Here is a 21,202-nt window from a genome sequence, read left to right as displayed (position 1 = left end):
GCGGTTTTTCCGCGTAATTTGTTACATTTTTCATTGACGCTTCGCTATTTGTCGTAGTCTCGTAAAGTGCTGTTACATAGCCTTTAGAATAAATGGACTTTCCTACGTAATGCATTTTTAATTCAAACTTATATTTCCCGAGAAGAAAGCATTTAATCTAACAATTTCTTTAACTTCAAATGAACTAAGTAGTAAGTACTACAATGTTTAGTTCAAAACAATAGTTCGTAACTTAGCGCATTCTACGAAATAATCAAACTTTAGCTTTATAATATTAGTATGAATCTTCTATTCTGTTTCCTGCTACTTACTACTTACTTACTACTAACTAGTAAAGTAGTAAAGTTTATTATTAAACTAAAACTCAATAAAGTACTAAAAAGTTAATAGTGAAGATTGGATATTTGATAGTGTACTCTTTCATTCAAAGTAGTTGCTAAATATTCCAACATAGGGTGTAGTCGAATACTAAAACAGGCCTCGTTCTTTGGATAATCTTCGAGAACTTACGATCTTTTCGAAGTCAATAAATCATACATAAACCAGAGTAGAAAGAAAGTACGATAGAATCAATATTACATTATCTAAATCAAACAAGAAGTTTGTTTGAAAAGCGACTTCTAGACGACATAAAGTTTGTTGATTCTAGTGCAATAAATGTATTTCATCGCTTACTATCTTACCGCAGCTTTCCCTGCGTAGTCCTAGATAGCCATAGCTTAATATGTGCGTATAGAGTGTACTCTATCCCCCTAACTATCTCTAGACACAAGAATCATACCACAAAATTGCGTTGCGACGTCAAAGAAAGACAAATACACAAACGGATGTACAATTAACTGTTCGCCACAGCTTCGAAGGTAAAAAAATAGAGTACGTAACGGTAGAATTAAACGAAACTGCAACAACAAATGAAAAAAGAAAACGGAATTATCTTAGTTGTTTTTTTATTCCTTCACGTTTCAATCGTATTGTGGTAATTGCAATAGAAAAGAGCATTTCTTTCTGCTCTTGCGAATTAAAACGCAATATTATATTATGTTAAAATAACTTATTAATTCGCTGCATAACTACAGTGTCCATTTTCACAATTAAATTTTGACAAAACTAGCGGTCCGCCCCGTCTTTGCACGTGGTACACGTTTACGTTTTCTCTGCATAAGAGCCATCCTCGTACTTCAAGGAATTGTTGTTTTTTATATCATAAATAAATTAACGAAAACTGTTCAGCTGTTCTAAAGTTTTGCGCTTAGCAACACGATTCATTTTCATTATAGAGACGCAGCCAAGGACACAAAATACAAATAATGTAACTTTAATAATAATGACGAAAAACTTTTATTAAAATTATACTAAAAATAGCTTAAATGCGCATTCAACATTAAAAAAACCTTTAAAGATGGTTAAAACATTTTAAAAATAATGGACTGTAAAACTTCATTCATAAAACCTTTTTTTCTCTTCGAAAATACGATTAAAATAAGCAGATGCATAAAAGAGCTCAAAGAAAAACCGCGAATGCTAAAACGGTATAATTAGAGAGACTTTTGTTCTGTGCATTTGTCATTATAGACATTACTGCAAATGGTACAGGCATTTTGGTTTCTTAAATGGATCTAATAGTATGAGGGAAATATATTGTAGAAAATGAATATTGTTAAGAGGGCTTATTCAATTTAACGCAAGTCAAAATCTCCGCGATCTATTACGATAGATCGCGGCTTGCGCTATCCTTTTACTATGAACAGCATAGGTCCACAGGAGAGCGCCGAGCAACATGTCCTCTCTCTGGAAAGGCTCGCTGCCGACTGATTTTAATCGGGTCGCGCGCAGTGTTTTATAGTACTTTAAAAAAAATTGTAGAAAAATAATAGAGGTACCTTAGTTGATTTTTTAAATTTTATCTTATAAGTAAGACGTTCTTTTATTGCAATATGTATAAATTATATTCAACTAAGTCAAATATCTTGGTGAAAATAATCATTTTGTCGACTATAATTTCTAAAAAAATTCACATTGTTCGGATTTTAATTTCGTAAGTTAGGAGTCCAAAATAAAAAAATCTTTTAACTAACTATTTTAATAAGGATTTTTGCAGTTAGTTAAAAAAAATGTGTGTTAGATCTGTCAGCAATTTCAGATATTTTTAGCTTCGAAATTGACACTAAAAGTGAAATCAAGTAATCATCGGCTCAGTTATCTTGATGGTATTCACAAATACTGTATTAATTGAAAAAAACTCTTAACTAACTATATAGACAATAAAATTTCCTAAAATTATTAGTAATTCATATGTTTGTAAGATAAGTGGTTGATGGACAATCTGGTTTGAAAAATCACATATTTGAGCCAAACAGCGCACGGACCGCGTACACGGCCTTAAGCTATTGCATAGCTTCTATCGCGGGCCTTGAGCGCGGGGACCGAATCGAGAAATTCTGTAACGAAAAAACATCACGCTCCCCACTCCGACGGGCGGAGGTGTGGCTTGAAGGCATAGCATGCAATAGCTTTACCGCGGCAGTCCCCGAGTGCCACAAGTCGTTTTTTTCTAGTAAATGTATTTACGTAATTTGCACACATACTTGAACATTTGCATAAATAATTATTATGTGTATTCAAATTGATAGATAAGGTCGCAGATGTTTACAGCAAATTAACCTTTTGTTGTAAGGTGCATTGGGATAATTCCGGGGTAATTCCGGCCACGGGGTAAATACGTATAAGTTCAATTAATAAGTAACTAGTGATAGATTAAGCAAATATGTATGCTAATAATATCAAACCTATATATCTTCATGCCCTTACTTCACGATACTTACGACAAAGCGATGCTCTGAAGTGGTATTCACAATCTTCCGAAATTACCCCTCATTCGAAATTCCCCCAATGCACTTTATATATTTTAAACGTTACCTAGGTACCTACTAATATATTTACGTGAAAATGTAAAGGTGACTATTTTTTCACGTAATAATAGATCTAATATGGAGTATGTAATATGAAAGTTGGTTGGTACTTTTTTTTACTTTTCTACTACAAAACGGCCTCGGGGTAGCCTAATTCCCTAGAGGCCGCGTCCCCAGGTGGCGGATAGGGGAACGCCCTGTGTTCATCCATAGGGTAGAGGTGAATCCTCCGCGGACCACAAGGCCGGAGAAGGTTAACTCCGTTATAAAAACCTAGGTTGGAGAGCCGAAATCAATACTCCTGGGAGTGGTATGTGAGCAGTGCTCTCAGTACTTGGCTGGGGACGATGAGGACGACGTGCGCCAAAAGGGCCCAGTACAAGATAGTGGTTGGCGGGATTAACCGGCAGGCATTCTGCAAACTTAGTGGAGAGGAGAGAAGAAGGATGGAGGCAAAATTAAAAAACAAACTACCCCAGGAGGGTACCGGTATTTCCGGAGAATCCCTCCCCGAGCAACCCTCGGGCAGCCCCTCGTATTCTGGGGGGGGCAACATTTTGCCAGCACCTTTGACTGAAAACTGCACAGGAACGGGTCACCAGGTTCCCGCGACAGCAAATGCTACTGGTAACAAAAAACTCGTGCAGCAGGCTTTCCATCCGAGCCTCTTTATTCAGAGACCATGCATAGTTACAAACCAAAGAGATATGATGAACGATACTAACAATAAGACTCTAACACAACAAATATTCCACAAAGGTATGTTTGAAACTAGATCCAGAACATTATCTCTTGGAGACTATCCAAACACGGATCCTAATCAAAGTTCGCAAATCATACTTACTGAACCAAGTGATGGAAGTGAACATGACAACTGGAAAGAAGTTACAAGAAAAAAGAGGCCAAACTCAAGTCCTGAAAACAATGGGGCCCAAAAGCAAACCAAATTAGACTCATATTGGCTATCTCATAGCCATCAAACACCTACAACAAACAGATTCTCCAGCTTAGAAGTTGATAACGAACAGGCAGAAAATAATAATACTACTTCTAATAAGACCAATAAACCACCACCAATATTTGTTGACAAAGTTGAAAATATTCAACCCCTTTTAAAGACTCTCAATGAACATGTGCACGATATGTTCACCCTAAAAGTTCTCACTAACAATCAAGTTAAAATACAACCGAAAGACTCTGAGACTTATAGAACTATTGTTCACCAATTAGAACTTAGAAATACAGAGTTTTTCACATACAAACATCCTTCAGCAGACCCAGAGGATATTAAAGAGGCTCTCGAAGACATAGGGCACACCAGCACAAACATATGGAATATCAAGCAAAAAGTGACAAAGAAACCATTACCACTGTTCATAATTGAACTAAAAACTAAACCAAACAACAAGCACATTTACGAAGTAAAAACCCTAATGAACTGCATCGTATCTTTTGAACCTCCCCGGCCGAAACGCGAGCTTCCACAATGCGCAAAATGCCAACAATACGGACACACCAAAACCTACTGTCGCCGTAGCCCTAAATGTATTAAATGCGCTGGTGATCACCTCTCCAGCGATTGTTTAAGGAAAACAAGATCAGACAGTGTCAAATGTGTCCTTTGTGATGGTAACCATCCAGCAAATTACAAAGGCTGTAAAATTTATCGTGAACTCCAAAACCTCAAGTTTCCTAAGACCGCAGAACGCAGGAAAACCTACTTATCTACCAAAGATTCGAATGCTACTAGAGAAAGTCACAACTCTTTAAATAAAGAAAAGCTAAATCACCCATATTCATACAAAGATGCTGTAACCAATAAACCGCAATCGGCGAACTCAACAACAGAAGCTACAACACTCAGTAATCAAAACGATATTCATGAAGTAATGAGTCTGATGAAACAAATGATGCAACAACTTACTACACTGACAAACCTTATAATAGCCCTAACAACCAAGCTGTCACCTTCGACTGCTTGAAAATCGCCCTATGGAATGCCAATGGGCTGTCACAACATACCCTTGAGGTTAAGGCATATCTCGAGACACAAAAGATAGACATATTATTGATCACAGAAACACACTTTACGAAGAAAAGTCATTTCAGCATCCCAAATTACAAAATATACCATACAATGCACCCTGACGGTACCGCACATGGAGGAAGTGCGGTGCTCATAAGACAGAATATTAAACACCATGAAATAATTCATTACTGCACTGAACAAATTCAAGCAACTAATGTCGTTATTGAAGATTGGGTTGGACCATTCACAATATCTGCAGTTTATAGTCCACCTAAACATCAATTAAAATGTGAAGACTACGAAAAGTTCTTCTCCTCTTTTGATACCAGATTTATCGCTGGTGGCGATTATAATGCCAAGCATCAATATTGGGGTTCGCGTACAATAACAACTAAAGGCAGGCAACTATTAATGGCTATAGATAAATTAAAACTCGGCGTTGTTTCAGCTGGTAAGCCAACCTACTGGCCTACGGATAGTAGTAAAATACCAGATCTGCTAGACTTTTATGTAATAAGAGGGTTATCACCTAAGTTTATTACCTGTAAAACAAGCACAGATTTATCCTCTGATCACTCTCCTGTGGAAATAACACTAAGAAGGTCAATAGCAGAAACACCGAAGCCATGCAGATTACATTCAAATAGAACTAATTGGGAACTATTTAGGCAGCTCGTAGCAGTAAAGCTGGAATTAAATATTCAATTAAAATCTGACCCTGACATAGTAGAAGCTGTTGAACACTTCAATAACTGTATCCAACAGTCTGCTTGGTACGCTACTCCATCTGTCGGAGTATCTCTTCGTAAAGAGACTTGCCCTAAATCTGTTCGAGAGTTATTGGCAGAAAAACGTAAAGCCCGGAAACGATGGCAAAGTACGGGTTTCCCTGTGGATAAAAAGCACTTGAATTACCTACAAATGAAACTCAAAACTCTCTTCGTAAAGAGACTTGCCCTAAATCTGTTCGAGAGTTATTGGCAGAAAAACGTAAAGCCCGGAAACGATGGCAAAGTACGGGTTTCCCTGTGGATAAAAAGCACTTGAATTACCTACAAATGAAACTCAAAACACTTCTTCATAATATAGATAACCAAAACATCCAGACATCGCTAGAAAGAATGGACGCTACAGCAGAAACAAACTTTTCTCTATGGAAAGCCTCAAAGAAACTTAAACAACCTGTTTCAAGCAATCCCCCGATACGAAAAGGTAACACTGAATGGGCTTCTAGTGACGCACAAAAAGCGGATACATTTGCTGAACATCTTGAACAAGTCTTCACACCCAATCCAGATATGGGCTCTTTAAAAACCCAAGAAGTGGCCCTATTATTAAATCAAAGTATCAAAGTCTCTAGTCCTCCCATGAAAAAGGTCACTATAAATGAAGTAAGAACAGTCATAAAAAACCTAGATTCTAATAAAGCCCCAGGATACGATCTAATAACAGGAAAAATCCTTAAGGAACTTCCAAAGGAAGGCATCAAATTTCTAACATTCCTGTACAATGCTATCATACAAAGTAGTGCGTTTCCACCTCAGTGGAAAGTAGCCCAGGTTATCATGATTGCCAAACCAGGGAAAAATCCCGTTGAGGCCCAATCATACAGACCTATAAGCCTACTTCCTATACCATCCAAGATATTGGAAATTGTTATCCTTCGTAGATTGACCCCAATTATCTCTGAGAAGAAACTTCTGCCTGATCATCAGTTTGGATTTCGCCAAAGACATGGGACTATAGAACAAGTACACCGATTAGTGGAACATATAAACGAAACCTACGAAAAAAAAAAGTTCTGTACTGCTGCCTTCCTAGACATATCCCAAGCCTTTGACCGCGTGTGGCATGATGGATTACTATTTAAAGTAAAAAAAAATATTTCTTCTAACTTCTACAGCCTCATAAAGTCATACTTGAGTGATAGATACTTTTTTGTAAAACAGGCGGAAGAAACAACGGAACTAAAAAGCATCCAAGCCGGAGTTCCACAAGGTAGTGTTATGGGTCCTACTCTTTACCTTCTATTTACTGCGGACCTCCCTTCGATCGATGGAGTAATCACTGGAACATTTGCAGACGATACAGCAATCTTAGTATCAGATAACTCACCAGCTGTTGCTTCACACAAGCTCCAATCCAGCCTCGACCAAATATCTCAATGGCTCAAAGACTGGCGTATTAGAGCAAATGAGAGTAAATCCGTTCAGGTAACTTTCACCTATAAAAAAGAGACATGCCCACCTGTCACTCTTAACGGTAGAGAACTTCCACAACACGACCACGTAAGGTATCTTGGAATATATCTGGACAGACGTCTAACGTGGAAGAAGCACATCTTCACAAAACGATTGGCAATGAGTCAAAAACTACGCACATTGTTCTGGCTCCTAAACAGAAAATCGTCCCTTTCCTTAGATAATAAACTGTTACTTTACAAATGTATTATAAAGCCTATATGGACATATGGCCTGCAGCTATGGGGATCGGCAGCAAAGTCTAATGTGGATATAGTTCAAAGATTTCAGTCAAAAATGCTAAGATTAGTAACAGGTGCACCTTGGTATGTGTCCAATGATAGATTGCACCACGACCTCTGCATAAGCACGGTTAAGGAAGAAATCGTTGAGAGAACTAAATCATATAAAGAGCGTATTAAACACCACCCAAACCAGCTGGCTGTAAACCTTATGAACGCCCAGACAACCACCAGGAGACTCAAAAGAAGGATACCTCAGGATTTGATATAAAAAAAAAATAAATAAAAAGTCAATAAATTAAACAAGATATAATCACCAATAAACGGAGTTGTCACTGGACGACTTCCGTACGAAACAACCTTAAAATTCTTAACAAAATCGCTGAATATCTGAAAATTGATAGATTGCGATGATGAAGAACAAAAAAAAAAAAAAAATCTACTACAAAAGAGAATTCATAGCGTATTAATTTTAAAACATTAAACTATAGATAGTAAACTCAAAACTCTATAAGCCTTTATATTTTTTATACTATACGAAATCTGAACTAACCTAAATGTTGACAGACTACAAAATTCCCTAAGTGCGGTATCGGATCCAAGTTAAGTCAGGCCGGATATGACGAGCCAAGATGGCGCCGCATCCGGGCTCATAACCGAATTACGAGAGTTTTGAACTCATCCCGGCTATCTGTAGGAAATTTAGTGTTTTTATGGACTGCTTATTTGGTAGAGTATAATATTCTGTTTTTGGGTATACCTATCTAATATTATTAAACTGAATTTAGTTTGTTTGTTTGAACGCTCTAATCTCAGGAACTACTGGTCCGATTTGACAAATTCTTTCGGTTTTAGATAGCCCATTTATCGAAGAATGGCAGAAAGGCTATATATCATAACGCTAAGAACAACAGAAGCGGAGCACTGCAGGTAAAACCGCGGGGCACAGCTAGTATTGAATATGAATGAAATAGGTATACATCAATGTTTTACTACAACATAAATTTACTACAAAAAAAATTGGGTTAAATTATGTGTTATTATCTGTGCTTCTACTTGCTTTTGAACTCGGTACATTATTAAATTAAAAAAAAAAATATTTTGATAAAAGGCCTTGGTTACAAAAATTCCTTTACGTCGACTCTGTATATATACTAGTACATTCTATAGTCAGCACATACCAATAGCTTTAGACCCATTGAGAATTTCAAAATAATATTCCGATATAAATTCGTGCCGCTGCCAAAGAATTCTCAAGATTTCATTCAAGTGCTGGCGAGAAATACTCTCATTTTAGATAGAATGAGTTTTTGAAATTTCAAATAACTCGTAATATACTTACTTCTATAATCATTTCTCTATTTTATTGGTGAAATTAATTTTAAAAATAAATTAACTACCTACTTAAATCTAAAAAAGTTTCCTTTAAACCCCCCTACACACATAGCTCCTTCGCCTTCCTCGATAAATGGGCTATCTAACATTGAAAGAATTTTTCAAATCGGACCAGTACTTCCTGAGATTAGTACGTTCAAACAAACAAACAAACTCTTCAGCTTTATAATATTAGTATAGATGTAGACGATGTTTTCTTAAATTCCAAGTAATAAATAAACTTTTGTCCATTACTGAATAAAATCATTAATATAGCTTAACAAAACTGCACGATAATTACTTAAAAATGCTCAAGTTGTCAGCCAATTAACTTCGATTACCATCAATATAAAATCGAACGAAACTCGAACACAAAACTCAATGGAGTAATAAATTTTAAAACTGTGACGTAGTAATTACGAAACTTATATAAATTGGTTGTCACGTTCAACTACGGTTGCATTTAATTTTAATGAGTTTTTCGACTTGCAGATTTCGCGATTTATTCCAAGGCCATCTTCATTAATACGGTGCATCTCTTGAATTAATTTGTTTTAAAGCTAAGAACAGTCAAAGCCTTCCTACTAATATTATAAATGTGAAAGTTTACGATGGATGTATCTATGTATCTCTTACACGAAAAAACTACTGGACGGGTTTGGATGAAACTTCGCAGAAGTATAGGTAAAATCAGAATAACACACGAGCTATACAAATATTTGATTTTGCAAGCAAGTTCGTCTGCGGGCGAAACCGCGCGACACATCTAGTATATTATAAAGCTGAACGCTTGTGGATGTGCTGATTGTGTGAAGATAGCTCGTATATCATCATCATCATCATCAGCCCATATCTGTTCATATTTGTGCTTATCATGAGGATTAAGGGCACATTCCACCCGTCAAGTATAGGTTGATGTCGTTTTGGTTTAATAAAAGTGATTATAAAACTATATTGTTATGTGAAATTTGTAGTTCAGATTGTGATAAAAAGAACTACCGTGAACACGACCAAATCTATTTACGAGCTTGAAGCATTACAAAGGTAAATTTTCCATACATATGTTAGAACGTATGACTACAATACATTTTTATTTAAACATGGTTTCCATATTTTATTAAGAAGACATTCACTCTTCATTATCTATTACCTATCAACAAAACAAAAATAACTACATCGATACTTCATAAATCAATTTTCTAAATTTCACAATTTTCTTCCACTATTCCTAAAATATCACAGCAGCTACGTAGCAATTCGCGTAGCAATGTACAAGAAAATTTCGTAGCCAACTCGTAGCGAACATCCCGTAGCTGTCGCGTAGCCGATACGCTGCATGCGCTACGTGGTCTCAATTTTGTGAGGATATTTGAAATTCCTTCGAACAAAGAATGCATAAGATATTTGAGCTTAGAATAAAGCCGTGAAGAAAATGTTTATAAAAGTTAAGAACTTGTAATACTTGTAAGTTAGTTTATATATTATAAGACAATCCAGTGCTCTTTTAAACTCGTTTTAAGAAGTTTCTATTGAAATTTAAAGTTGCTGATAGTATGTTTATAATATTAACTGAAAGATAACGTGATGGTTAAAACTATTCGAAGAACTGATTACAAGCTTTTGCGCAAAGCTATTGATGAATAATTAGGTTTCACATAAAGAGCAATAATTTTAATACTATATTAAAGTAAAACTCAAATTACATTATTATATTATATACCCATATATGGCTATTTATTATTATAGAAGTAATATGACGAACTACGTTAGTATTGTAAACACATCAACGAGAAAAATTATGTGTTTTCATGTATCCATATTTTTTTTATTTAGTAAAATTTCAAAACATTCGTTATAATTTTGCACGAAAGAATCATAAAAGATACACGATTTAAATCTTCCTGTAGGTACATAAAAACATTATCTAAAGAAAAAATAACGTGAATATTTTTATACGACATTTTTCCTGAAAATAATACCGAAGTGCTCCCGGAATATTTATATTTGATAAATTTACTTAGAATTATACGTATACAAAATTTCGCTACATTTTCCTCTTAGATTTATTTCGGTCCAAAAGGATTTTAACGGTTATTATACAAATTATACTGAACAAACTTTTATAATCTGTGGCAAAATTGATCTTTATGCTTCATTTGTTTTCATTTTGGTAAAAGCCTATAATATAGGCCTAATCCTACTAATATTATAATATATATATTTATACCTATAAATGCGAAAGTTTGTGAGGATGTGTATGTGTGTGTTTGTTACTCTTTCACGCAAATACTACTGAACCGATTACAATGAAATTAAGCACACATATAAAGGGTAACTTGGATTAACACATAGGATAGGTTTTATCCCGGAAATATCACGGGAACGGGAACTATGCGGGTTTTTCGTTGAAAACGCGGGCGAAGCCGCGGGCGGAAAGCTAGTAGTGTTATAAAAGTAACTAGGTTTTGTCCGCGACTTCATTCGCGAAGTGTCTGAAACATGAAATGGTACTTTGTACTCGTAGCAAAGCAAAGGGAGGGGGTCCACTAAATGGACCACTAATTTAACAGGTATTAACTTTTAACAAATTAATATTATTAAACATGATGTTTCTGCGTGAAGGAGTAACAAACATTCACATTCATAATATTACTAGGATTGTAACTTTGTACGTTATAGATACGAGAACTGCAGTTGCTTCCTAAACCTAATTATTAGGAATAGTCTACAGAATACAGACTAGTTCTAAACTTGCCAACAAAATTAACACTTGAGCGAGCGGTAAATTCTATTACTATTCCTAGATTAGGATATACTAGATTATAGAAGTGTCAAGTTAGGAGTTTGTTAGTAATCAACGAAGCGGTATATTATATTAATTTAATGAAAATGATAATTAAAGTATTGTCTATGCAAAAATATTAATATTTATTTTTCTTCGTTTGGTTGTCTGTAAGGAATCGCTCTATAACAATAGGACCGGCAATTGTTTTAATAATTAGGTAAAGTTTAATATCAAAGGTGTAGAGCAAAGTGTTAATAATAATTTAAAAGTACTACTTACATAAAAACTCTGTATGTAAAGGTTTCCTTTCCTTTTTATTTATAAAAAAGAACAATCCTTTTTCGATATGCAGGAATAAAAAAAAATACTTATATTAAGCACACAATAAATTTATTACTAGAATGCCTGATTAGTGATAAAAATATAACAAGAAAATAACTATTGAATTCAAATTAGAAAATTAAGTAAATCACTCTGTAGAGCTAGTTCAACAAACTTATTAAACCGCGGTTTATAATATATCGAGAGATTAACGCAGGATTAAACACGGCACGTATAATTAATTAATGGGTATTACCAGACGGATATACCAAGCTGAAACTAAACGACAGATTTACGACTAAACTATGAGGTTAGTTTAAGATTTCTTTTTTGTTGAAGTGAAACTTCTTTATCGGGGTTGGAAAAAAATTCAGTGTAACATTTTTTCGTTACGCGTGACATTTTTACGTTACGCGCCATCTTTTTCTTATCCCTACCACGCGTGATTCGACGTATTTCTGTAAAGTTACATAGAGTAAATTATTTTTTGAAAAATAAGGTCATAAAGAAGTTTAACTTCTTACGTGTGTACACTAGTACACGCACACATTTTTGTCTGTTTTCTTCTTGTTTTCGATACCAACTAGCTATTCCGCGTGGTTTACCACGAAAACGCAAATAGGTATAGCTTGATTTGGGGCATCCTTTTACATAACCTACATCACTGAAGTATTATCAAAATTCGTTTAGTGTTGTTGCATGATAGAGTAACAAACATATACAAATACATTCAAACTCAAACATTTATTTATTCAATTAGACTTCTTCGAGAAGCACTTTTGAAATGTCAATACATATTTTTAACATTTACCACCGATTCGGAAAGCAGTATCTATGGAGAAGAATCGGCAAGAAACACTAATCACTTTATTAGTAGGGTAGGTAAAATAAATCACACCTTAAATCTACAAGTATGATTATGTCTGGAAGAAGCCGCCGTTTGTAATGTATCCCAGGTTAAGTATCAATTTGTAATTTATCTAGAGCATAAATAAATAAAATTATTTAATTCTCTATAATATTGTGTTAATAAACTAGAGCGAAACTTTAGTATTCACATCATGGGTATGTAGGTAGGTGTTTAGACGAAGCATTTGCTAGTCACAAACAGGGGGAATATTACTGCTTACTTAACAACTTATATGAGGTCCGTAACTGGGGCGATTTAACCGACTGCGCAAAGGAATATTCAACTATCATAAAAAGAAACATGTTTTATTTGTATTGAATAAGGTTCGAAGTAACTGAACCGAATTTGAAAATACTCTAGTAGAATTTGATTCGCCAAATGTAGGCGTAAAACTAGAGAACGGTTCGACCAATTCGGCTATTTTTTAAATATTTTTGTTACGGTGCATTTACATCAAACGAACAAAGAGAGCTAAAGCGAGAGCATTCTTTCGTGATCTTTTAGTGTAAACGAAAACTCGTATTCAATGTTGTTCAGTATTAGAACATTGCATAGAATCTTTTCGAACGCACTAAGAACAACGAAAGAATGCTCTACGCCTGTTTACACTAAAATAATTGTGTGATTAGAATGAGCATTCGCTCGTTTGATCTAAATGCACTGTTAATGGAAGGCAGGAACTTATGGAGAGAAACACGAAAAGTAATATCCAAAAACCATCTACTGGAGCAGATAGTATTTAATAAAAATTTGTGAAAAAAATCTACGATTTATTTTCACGTGTAGAAATTTATAATATATAAAAAAATGTGTGCGTGTACTAGTGTACACACGTAAGAAGTGAAACTTCTTTATGACCTTATTTTTCAAAAAAATAATATACCTACTATAAGCAACTTTACAGAAATAGGTACATCGAATCACGCGTGTTAGGGATAAGAAAAAGATGGCGCGTAACGGAAAAATGTCACGCGTAACGAAAAAATGTCACACTTAATTTTTTTCCAACCTCGTTATAGAAGTTTCACTTCAAATTTAATATTTTCATATCTCTCACTCAAAACACATTTAAATTTCCACCCAAAGCTCAGCAAATGTTTAGAAAGGACAGTTACATGTTTGATATCAACTTGTAGTTTACATTTATTGAGGTTACGTGTAAATCCTTTGTATTATTAATTTATATTATGTGACATGTCTATCTGTTTCTTGTGTTTTCGTGTCAAAAGATAGAGGCTTAAAACTTTGTTAGATTCTTGTTTTATTTCTTTATAAATCCATACTTAATATTATAAATGCGAAAGTAACTCTGTCTGTCTGTCTGTTCTCAATCACGCCTTAACTACTGAACCAATTTACATGAAATTTGGTATAGAGATATTTTGATACCCGAGAAAGGACATAGGATAGGTTTTATCCCGGAAATCCTACGGGAACGGGTTTTTAAACAATGTTTTTTCACAACCACAAGCAACGTTCCCGTGGGATTTCCGGGATAAAACCTATCCTATGTGTTGATCCAAGTTACCCTGTATATGTGTGCTAAATTTTATTGTAATCGGTTCAGTAGTATTAAAGAGTAACAAACATACATACACATACGTCCATCCTCACAAACTTTGGCATTTGTAATATTAGTAGGATAGCATAGGGTAGGATAATAATGAATAAATTATTATACAGAAATAACTAAGTAAATACACTTGCCAAATCGTTTCTGTGTTTCTTCAATCAATCAAGTTAATGCTACATTTGCATAGTTAACTTAGCTCACTTAGCTTAACTTAGTATTAGCAATTTTATCCTATTAGATAACTTAGTAATCCTACAAATAGAGCTTGTTTAAAAAAATGTTGTTTACGACAAAGTTACCAACAAATATATTATTATAAATAAGATACTATTATCACCTATTATGCTCTTTTTCATGAGAATTTGAGGAATCAATTCTTATTATATTTAATGATATAAAATATGTACTATAAAATATATTATATTGAAGCTGCTGTTTGATTCATATCAGCTGACTTTTTAAATAACTTATGTTTAACCTAAGTTTTAAACTTAAAACTATCTGTGCATCGAATTGCATCACAGTCTATCTTATTATTATTTTAGTCTTAAACTTCGAGAATTTTACATTAATAAATTAGTTGTCATTTTATCTTCCACAATGCTTTAAAACTACCAAACCCTAGATCTTCCTATACTATATACTACCAACTATTTATAATCATTACTATAATGACCTCTCGCTTTCACTCTTGATGAAAACACTTCAAGCGGAAAAGAGATACCAGTTTTATTTATGAATTCTTGACGGCTCTATGAAAGTTTAAGTGACTGAGAGCTTTTATTAAATAAATTATGTATTTTTCTTTTATATTCTTTCCTTAATATAATTTGATTAAATTAGAAATTGAAATTGATGAATCAAATATTTACGAGCAATAAAAATAATTATATTCTATGTTATTGAAAATAAATCAAATTACACTTGTTTATTTATTTTTTGTAATTGCAAATAAAGTATTTAATACTGATCTTTTATTTATATTCTTACTGCAACTTATTATATACTTATATTTGTACACTACCTACTTTGAAATACTGCAAATATTCTTAGGCATTTTAGGTAGAGTAGGTACCAAAAGAGCGATATGCGTAACGATTAATTTTACCCGATTTCGAAAGAAGGCGGGTGTATTTATTATGTGTATTTCTTTAGCACGCCCTACAGCCCAAATCTCTGAACGGATTTTGACTTATGACCTATTATTGTAACTTGTAATTATTATCAAAATTATTATGGTTGTGCCATATGCTACATAAAATATTATAACAGTCGGGTTTTTTATAGACTTTATTGGTAATAACGTTGTAGGTACTTCAAGAGGTAGTTTTAGATATTTTATAGTGTTAAAAAAGCCACTCAGACAGCGACAGCACCCCACGCCCCCCTGCAAGCAGAGGGGTGAACGATCATCGAAGGCTAGAGCCAGCTGACTCCGCCCGCCTCACGCTCAGGGTGCCGCGCCACGTCTCCTCATCATGGCTGGTCTGATCCTACATAATGTAAGAGTTCTCGTGAAGAGCTTACTATAGAAATGATCCTATGAAGTAAGGTCTTGCCAAAATTTTGAAGGTGGGTGTTAATATGCACTGTGAAAAAAAATACGATAGCGCGATGTAGATTGAGGAATTTTATTAGTAGTGACATCTCGTGGAAATGAAAGGAAAATTATTCTTCTTCGTAAAGAGCGCCATCTAGTGGCAAAGTGGCAACAAAATATCCGTGTAGATACCTTGATCTATAAAAGCGACATCTAGTACAAAATAAGATAATTATAAATTCTGAAAATATATTTTTTTCTGATATTTTTAACAAAATTTGAAATACCACATATTGGCAAACTACAAGTAAAATATAGGAATATATTTAATATTCAAGTATTATTTATGTCAATTAATAACATTTGCTGTATTATAAAAATAAGCACAGTTGACTGTGGATAATATAATAACGATTTTAGCCGGTAAAATAAATTATAGGAAGTACACATGTTTCTATTTTATAGTTACAAAGTATGTAGGTCAGATAGTAACATTTAGAACTGACTTTTAAACCTTACGTTTTATTAAATTATAAAAGTTACATAGATCAATTCAAAGGGTTATCATATTTTACTTACAAACGACCTCTTTGTATACACACATACTATAATATTAAATATTAATTGGTAACCTTTAGGTCAGTACCTAGAGTACAATAGTTTAATATTATGTCATCATTTATTAAATTCATCATTCATGTATTTTTCTAAGAAATAACTTACTTTAGTATGTATTATCTAGTATAGCTACAATCTACATAATATTTCAGAAGCATAATTTTCGTATTTAAAGAAAAACTTTACATAACCATCTATTTATTAAGGCTGACATAGTTTCAAAGGCCTTTTAAAAATAAGATTTACAAAAAAATGTTCTTCACTAAAAAAATAATACTTTGAAAGGCAGCAGTCATTACGAATTCATAGCCAGTAATTAATGGTGGAATGAATAGATTCAATGTATTTGAAAACTAATTAGTTTGGCGTATTTCAATATCTAAAGCTTCGTATTTAGGTTCTTAAATACGCTAGATTTTAGTAAACCTGACCTATATAGTATTCAACGTCTTAACGACCATTTACCTTTAGTCTGGATTCGTTCTTAAATGTCGCACAATTTGGTTTGTAAGCTGTTCTTCTATACTAATTATATTATAAAGAGGAAAGGTTTGGAATGTATGTGTGTATGTATGGTTTTAACGCATAAACTACTGAACCGATTACAATGAAATTTAACACATATAGAGGGCAACTTGGATTAACACATAAGGTAGGTTTTATCTCGGAAATCCCACGGAAACGGGAACTATGCGTGTTTCCTTTAAAAACGCGGGTGAAGCCGCGGGCGGAAAGCTAGTAGATATTTTTATAAAACTTGACTTTATACTGAAGAAATAATGAGTTTATACTGTATTAACTACTTACTCGTCCAATACTTACTCGAGGAATCATTATCAATAAACAAACAGACATCAAAATTTTCTGCTTTAATCAAATTTAGAAAGAAAGAATTTTTTTTTTTATTCTTACACATTGCTTTTTAAATTTCAAATCATTGATGAATTTGTGATATATATTGTTGATGATAAAATGTCTTTATTATAGTGATGCAACGAATACGAATACGAATATTCGTATTCGCCGAATAGTAGACATTTACCGAATATTCGTATTCGCCGAATATACGAATATTTAAAAACGAATATTTTTGTACGCAACTCTATTTACTACAGATTTTAAAATCGCGCGTAGAAATATGACGTGTGCAGAGACTGCTGATCCACTGGCCTTTTGGCGAGAAGATGTCCTTTTTCCAAGTCTGAAAAAACTCGCACATAAATATTTTTCACTGAAGCCATGTACAGTCGCTTCGGAAAGACTTTTTTCAACGGCTGGAAACATCCAGACTGAAAAAAAAATCGCCTAAAACAAGAAAATCTACGAACTTTATGTTTTTTTTAATAAAAATTTGCCTATTGTAAATTTTAATTATTAGAAGAGTAAACATTCATTAAATAAATAAGTCTTTTATTACCAAGGCGAGATATTCGTATTCGTATTCGTATTCGCCGAATAGTAGGTTTGATATTCGTATTCGTATTCGTATTCGTAAAAGTAGTATTCGTTGCATCACTACTTTATTATTATATAAAATGAATCCGCGGAGAAGTTGAAAGACAAAATGAATAAATCTTGAGAATTGGGAATGACTATCGCAAGATTACGTAAACAAGATCAAGGGCAGAGCATGCCATAAACAAAATGTCTGTAACTCTTCACGATTCCACTTTATTTATATGCATTACGTAACGAAAAAACATGTTCATTATATTAAATTACAGCTACAACTGTCGTGTACGCGAAATAAGGATAAAATCGCTTTTCCTGTTCCTTGTCTTGATAAGATTATTTCGTGGGCTTTTCTTATAAATCCCAGCTGTTATAGTTTTTGTAGCCCAAAGCTTGAGAAATATAGCAATTATAATAATGTATTGATTATTGTAATGGGTAGTTTGTTAGACGTAGGTGTGGTATATTATATAGAGTTCGAAAAAAGCTGAAAAAGAGAATACAAATAATAAGAAATAGTTCGTTTAAGTTATGTTACTAAAATTCGATTTGTTTTGTAATTCACTATCGTCTATCAAGAACCTTCTTAGTATTTTTGCTTTAATGCAGATTTTCAAAATATAGCTATCTAACACCGAATTTTTTACATTGGACAAACCTAGTTCCCGAGATTAGCGCGTTCAAACAAACAAAACTCATTTATAATATTAGTATAGATTTATTTCTACAACAATAATTGTATTGTGTAGAAATTATTACTGAAAAGTGAAAAGAACTAACAATAACAACGAGAAAGCTTGTATATGTTACAGTCAAAACCCTGAACCAGTCAATAACGTTATTGACCGGTAAAATCAGTTAATAAGGATATTGACAAAGGGCGTCGGTTAATATCCTTATTAACTGATTTTATCTGATTAATCCAGTTAATAACGTTATTGATTAAGGGCATCGGTCAATATCCTTATTAACTGATTTTAAGTCGAGACATCTAGTCAATATAGGTTTTAACCGACGTGCCCAGTCAAAACTCATAAAAAGTTAAGGACGTTATTGAAATTATACTAGAAAATCCTTTAAAAAGGTTCATAAAACTTTTTAAAGTGCAATATTTAAGAGTTTTGTGTTTTATTAATTAATTCGGGGTATTGTTTGTAAACTGCACCCGCGCGAGAATACATGCCCCAAAATATTTTTGAAGATGGCAATTGTGTTTTAATAACAACTAGGTTTCCGCCCGCAGCTTCGCCCACGCAGTCAAAGAAAAACCGCATAGTTCCCGTTCCCGTGGGATTTCCGGGATTGCGTTAGTTTCTGATTTGATGGAGTGACCTGCAGGTGTACTTCGAAGACTGCTACTGGATCTAATAGACGAGTAGAGCTAGGAATGCCGAGTTTGGGCTCGTTGTGTTAGTTATGTCGAGACCTTACCTCCGGACTTGATGGAGTGACCTGCTGGTGTACTTCGAAGACTGCTACTGGAACTAATAGACGAGTAGAGCTAGAAGTGCCGAGTTTGGGCTCGTTTTGTTAGTTATGTCGAGACCTTACCTCCGGACTTGATGGAATGACCTGCAGGTGTACTTCGAAGACTGTTACTGGAACTATTATACGAGTAGAGCTAGGTGTGCCGAGTTTGGGCTCGTTTTGTTAGTTATGTTGAGACCTTACCTCCGGTCTTGATGGAGTGACCTGCTGGTGTACTTCGAAGACTGCTACTAAAACTAACAGACGAGGAGAGCTAGGTGTGCCGAGTTTAGGCTCGTTTTGTTAGTACCTGCTGGTCACTCCATCAAGTCCGGAGGTAAGGTCTCGACATAACTAACAAAACGAGCCCAAACTCGGCATTCCTAGCTCTACTCGTCTATTAGATCCAGTAGCAGTCTTCGAAGTACACCTGCAGGTCACTCCATCAAATCAGAAACTAACGCAATCCCGGAAATCCCACGGGAACGGGAACTATGCGGTTTTTCTTTGACTGCGCGGGCGAAGCTGCGGGCAGAAACCTAGTTGTTATTAAAACACAATTGCCATCTTCAAAAATATTTTGGGGCACGTATTCTCGCGCGGTTGCAGTTTACAAACAATACCCCGAATTAATTAATAAGGGGCCATCCATTAATCACGTGATGTTTTTTTTTGTATTTTTTGACCCCCCCTCCCCCTTGGTGATACGTGGTGAGGTTTAAGACTACTCCTCCCCCCTCCCCCCTATATCACGTGTATTTTTTCGTACCTGCAAAGAGTCAATTTTTTATTTATAAAAAAATACTGGTATAAGTATAATCTAATTTTATTATAGCAAATTAAAGACTTCTATAATAAACGTTCAGAGGTAGACAGAAAGATTGCAGTTTGTTTTTGAATGACATATAAATAATGAAAGATATATGCGAAAAAGTTGTACGCGTTTGACTAGAAATAAATACATGTAACGCCGCTTTTCGGTTGAGTATCGCGCGCTTGTCGAAAAATAAATACATGTGATATATTTCTATACCCCCCCTCCCCCTTGTGATATTTCATGATGTTTTGATGGCCCCCCCCCCCCCCCCCCCTTTCGAGCCTCACGTGATTAATGGACAGCCCCTAAAACATAAAACTCTTAAATATTGCACTTTAAAAAGTTTCATGAACCTTTTTAAAGGATTTTCTAGTATAATTTCACTAACGTCCTTAACTTTTTATGAGTTTTGACTGGGCACGTCGGTTAAAACCTATATTGACTAGATGTCTCGACTTAAAATCAGTTAATAAGGATATTGACCGATGCCCTTAGTCAATAACGTTATTAACTGGATTAATCAGATAAAATCAGTTAATAAGGATATTAACCGACGCCCTTAGTCAATATCCTTATTAACTGATTTTACCGGTCAATAACGTTATTGACTGGTTCAGGGTTTTGACTGTAACATATACATTTAGTCCGGAAGATTATTGCTACAGACAAGATCGCCAACTAATCCTTCGACAAAATAATATAACGGAAGAAACCAAGTTCCTTGACATTGTTATTACGTAGACCCAAGTGAATATTCTTTCTTTGTAACGTTATCGTAGAGCTTATTGTGTCATCATACAATGGACAGTTGAAACCCTATGAACGAGAGGCGGAAAGTGATCATTCTATTCTACCTGTAGTATTATATCCATATCTATTCAGTGACTAGCAATCACGACACTTTAGTTAATTTTGCCCTGTTTAA

General features: G+C 34.4%; 1 protein-coding gene and 1 non-coding gene across 5 annotated transcripts in view; both read right to left on the bottom strand.

The window, feature by feature from the left end:
- The window catches only part of LOC123704409 (synaptotagmin-7), a 243,467-nt gene that overhangs the window by 109,266 nt on the left and 112,999 nt on the right, over positions 1-21,202 (bottom strand). The gene's annotated exons all lie outside the window — the stretch shown is intronic.
- On the bottom strand, positions 15,738-15,940 carry LOC123704483. Its single transcript, XR_006753138.1, has one exon. It is a non-coding gene; the product is annotated as a small nucleolar RNA U3 (small nucleolar RNA).

The sequence above is a fragment of the Colias croceus genome, chromosome 29 (assembly GCF_905220415.1).
Source record: "Colias croceus chromosome 29, ilColCroc2.1".
In the NCBI taxonomy this organism is placed as follows: domain Eukaryota; kingdom Metazoa; phylum Arthropoda; class Insecta; order Lepidoptera; family Pieridae; genus Colias; species Colias croceus.
The sequence above is the reverse complement of the archived record's forward strand: the minus strand, read 5'-3'. Positions and strand labels throughout refer to the sequence as shown.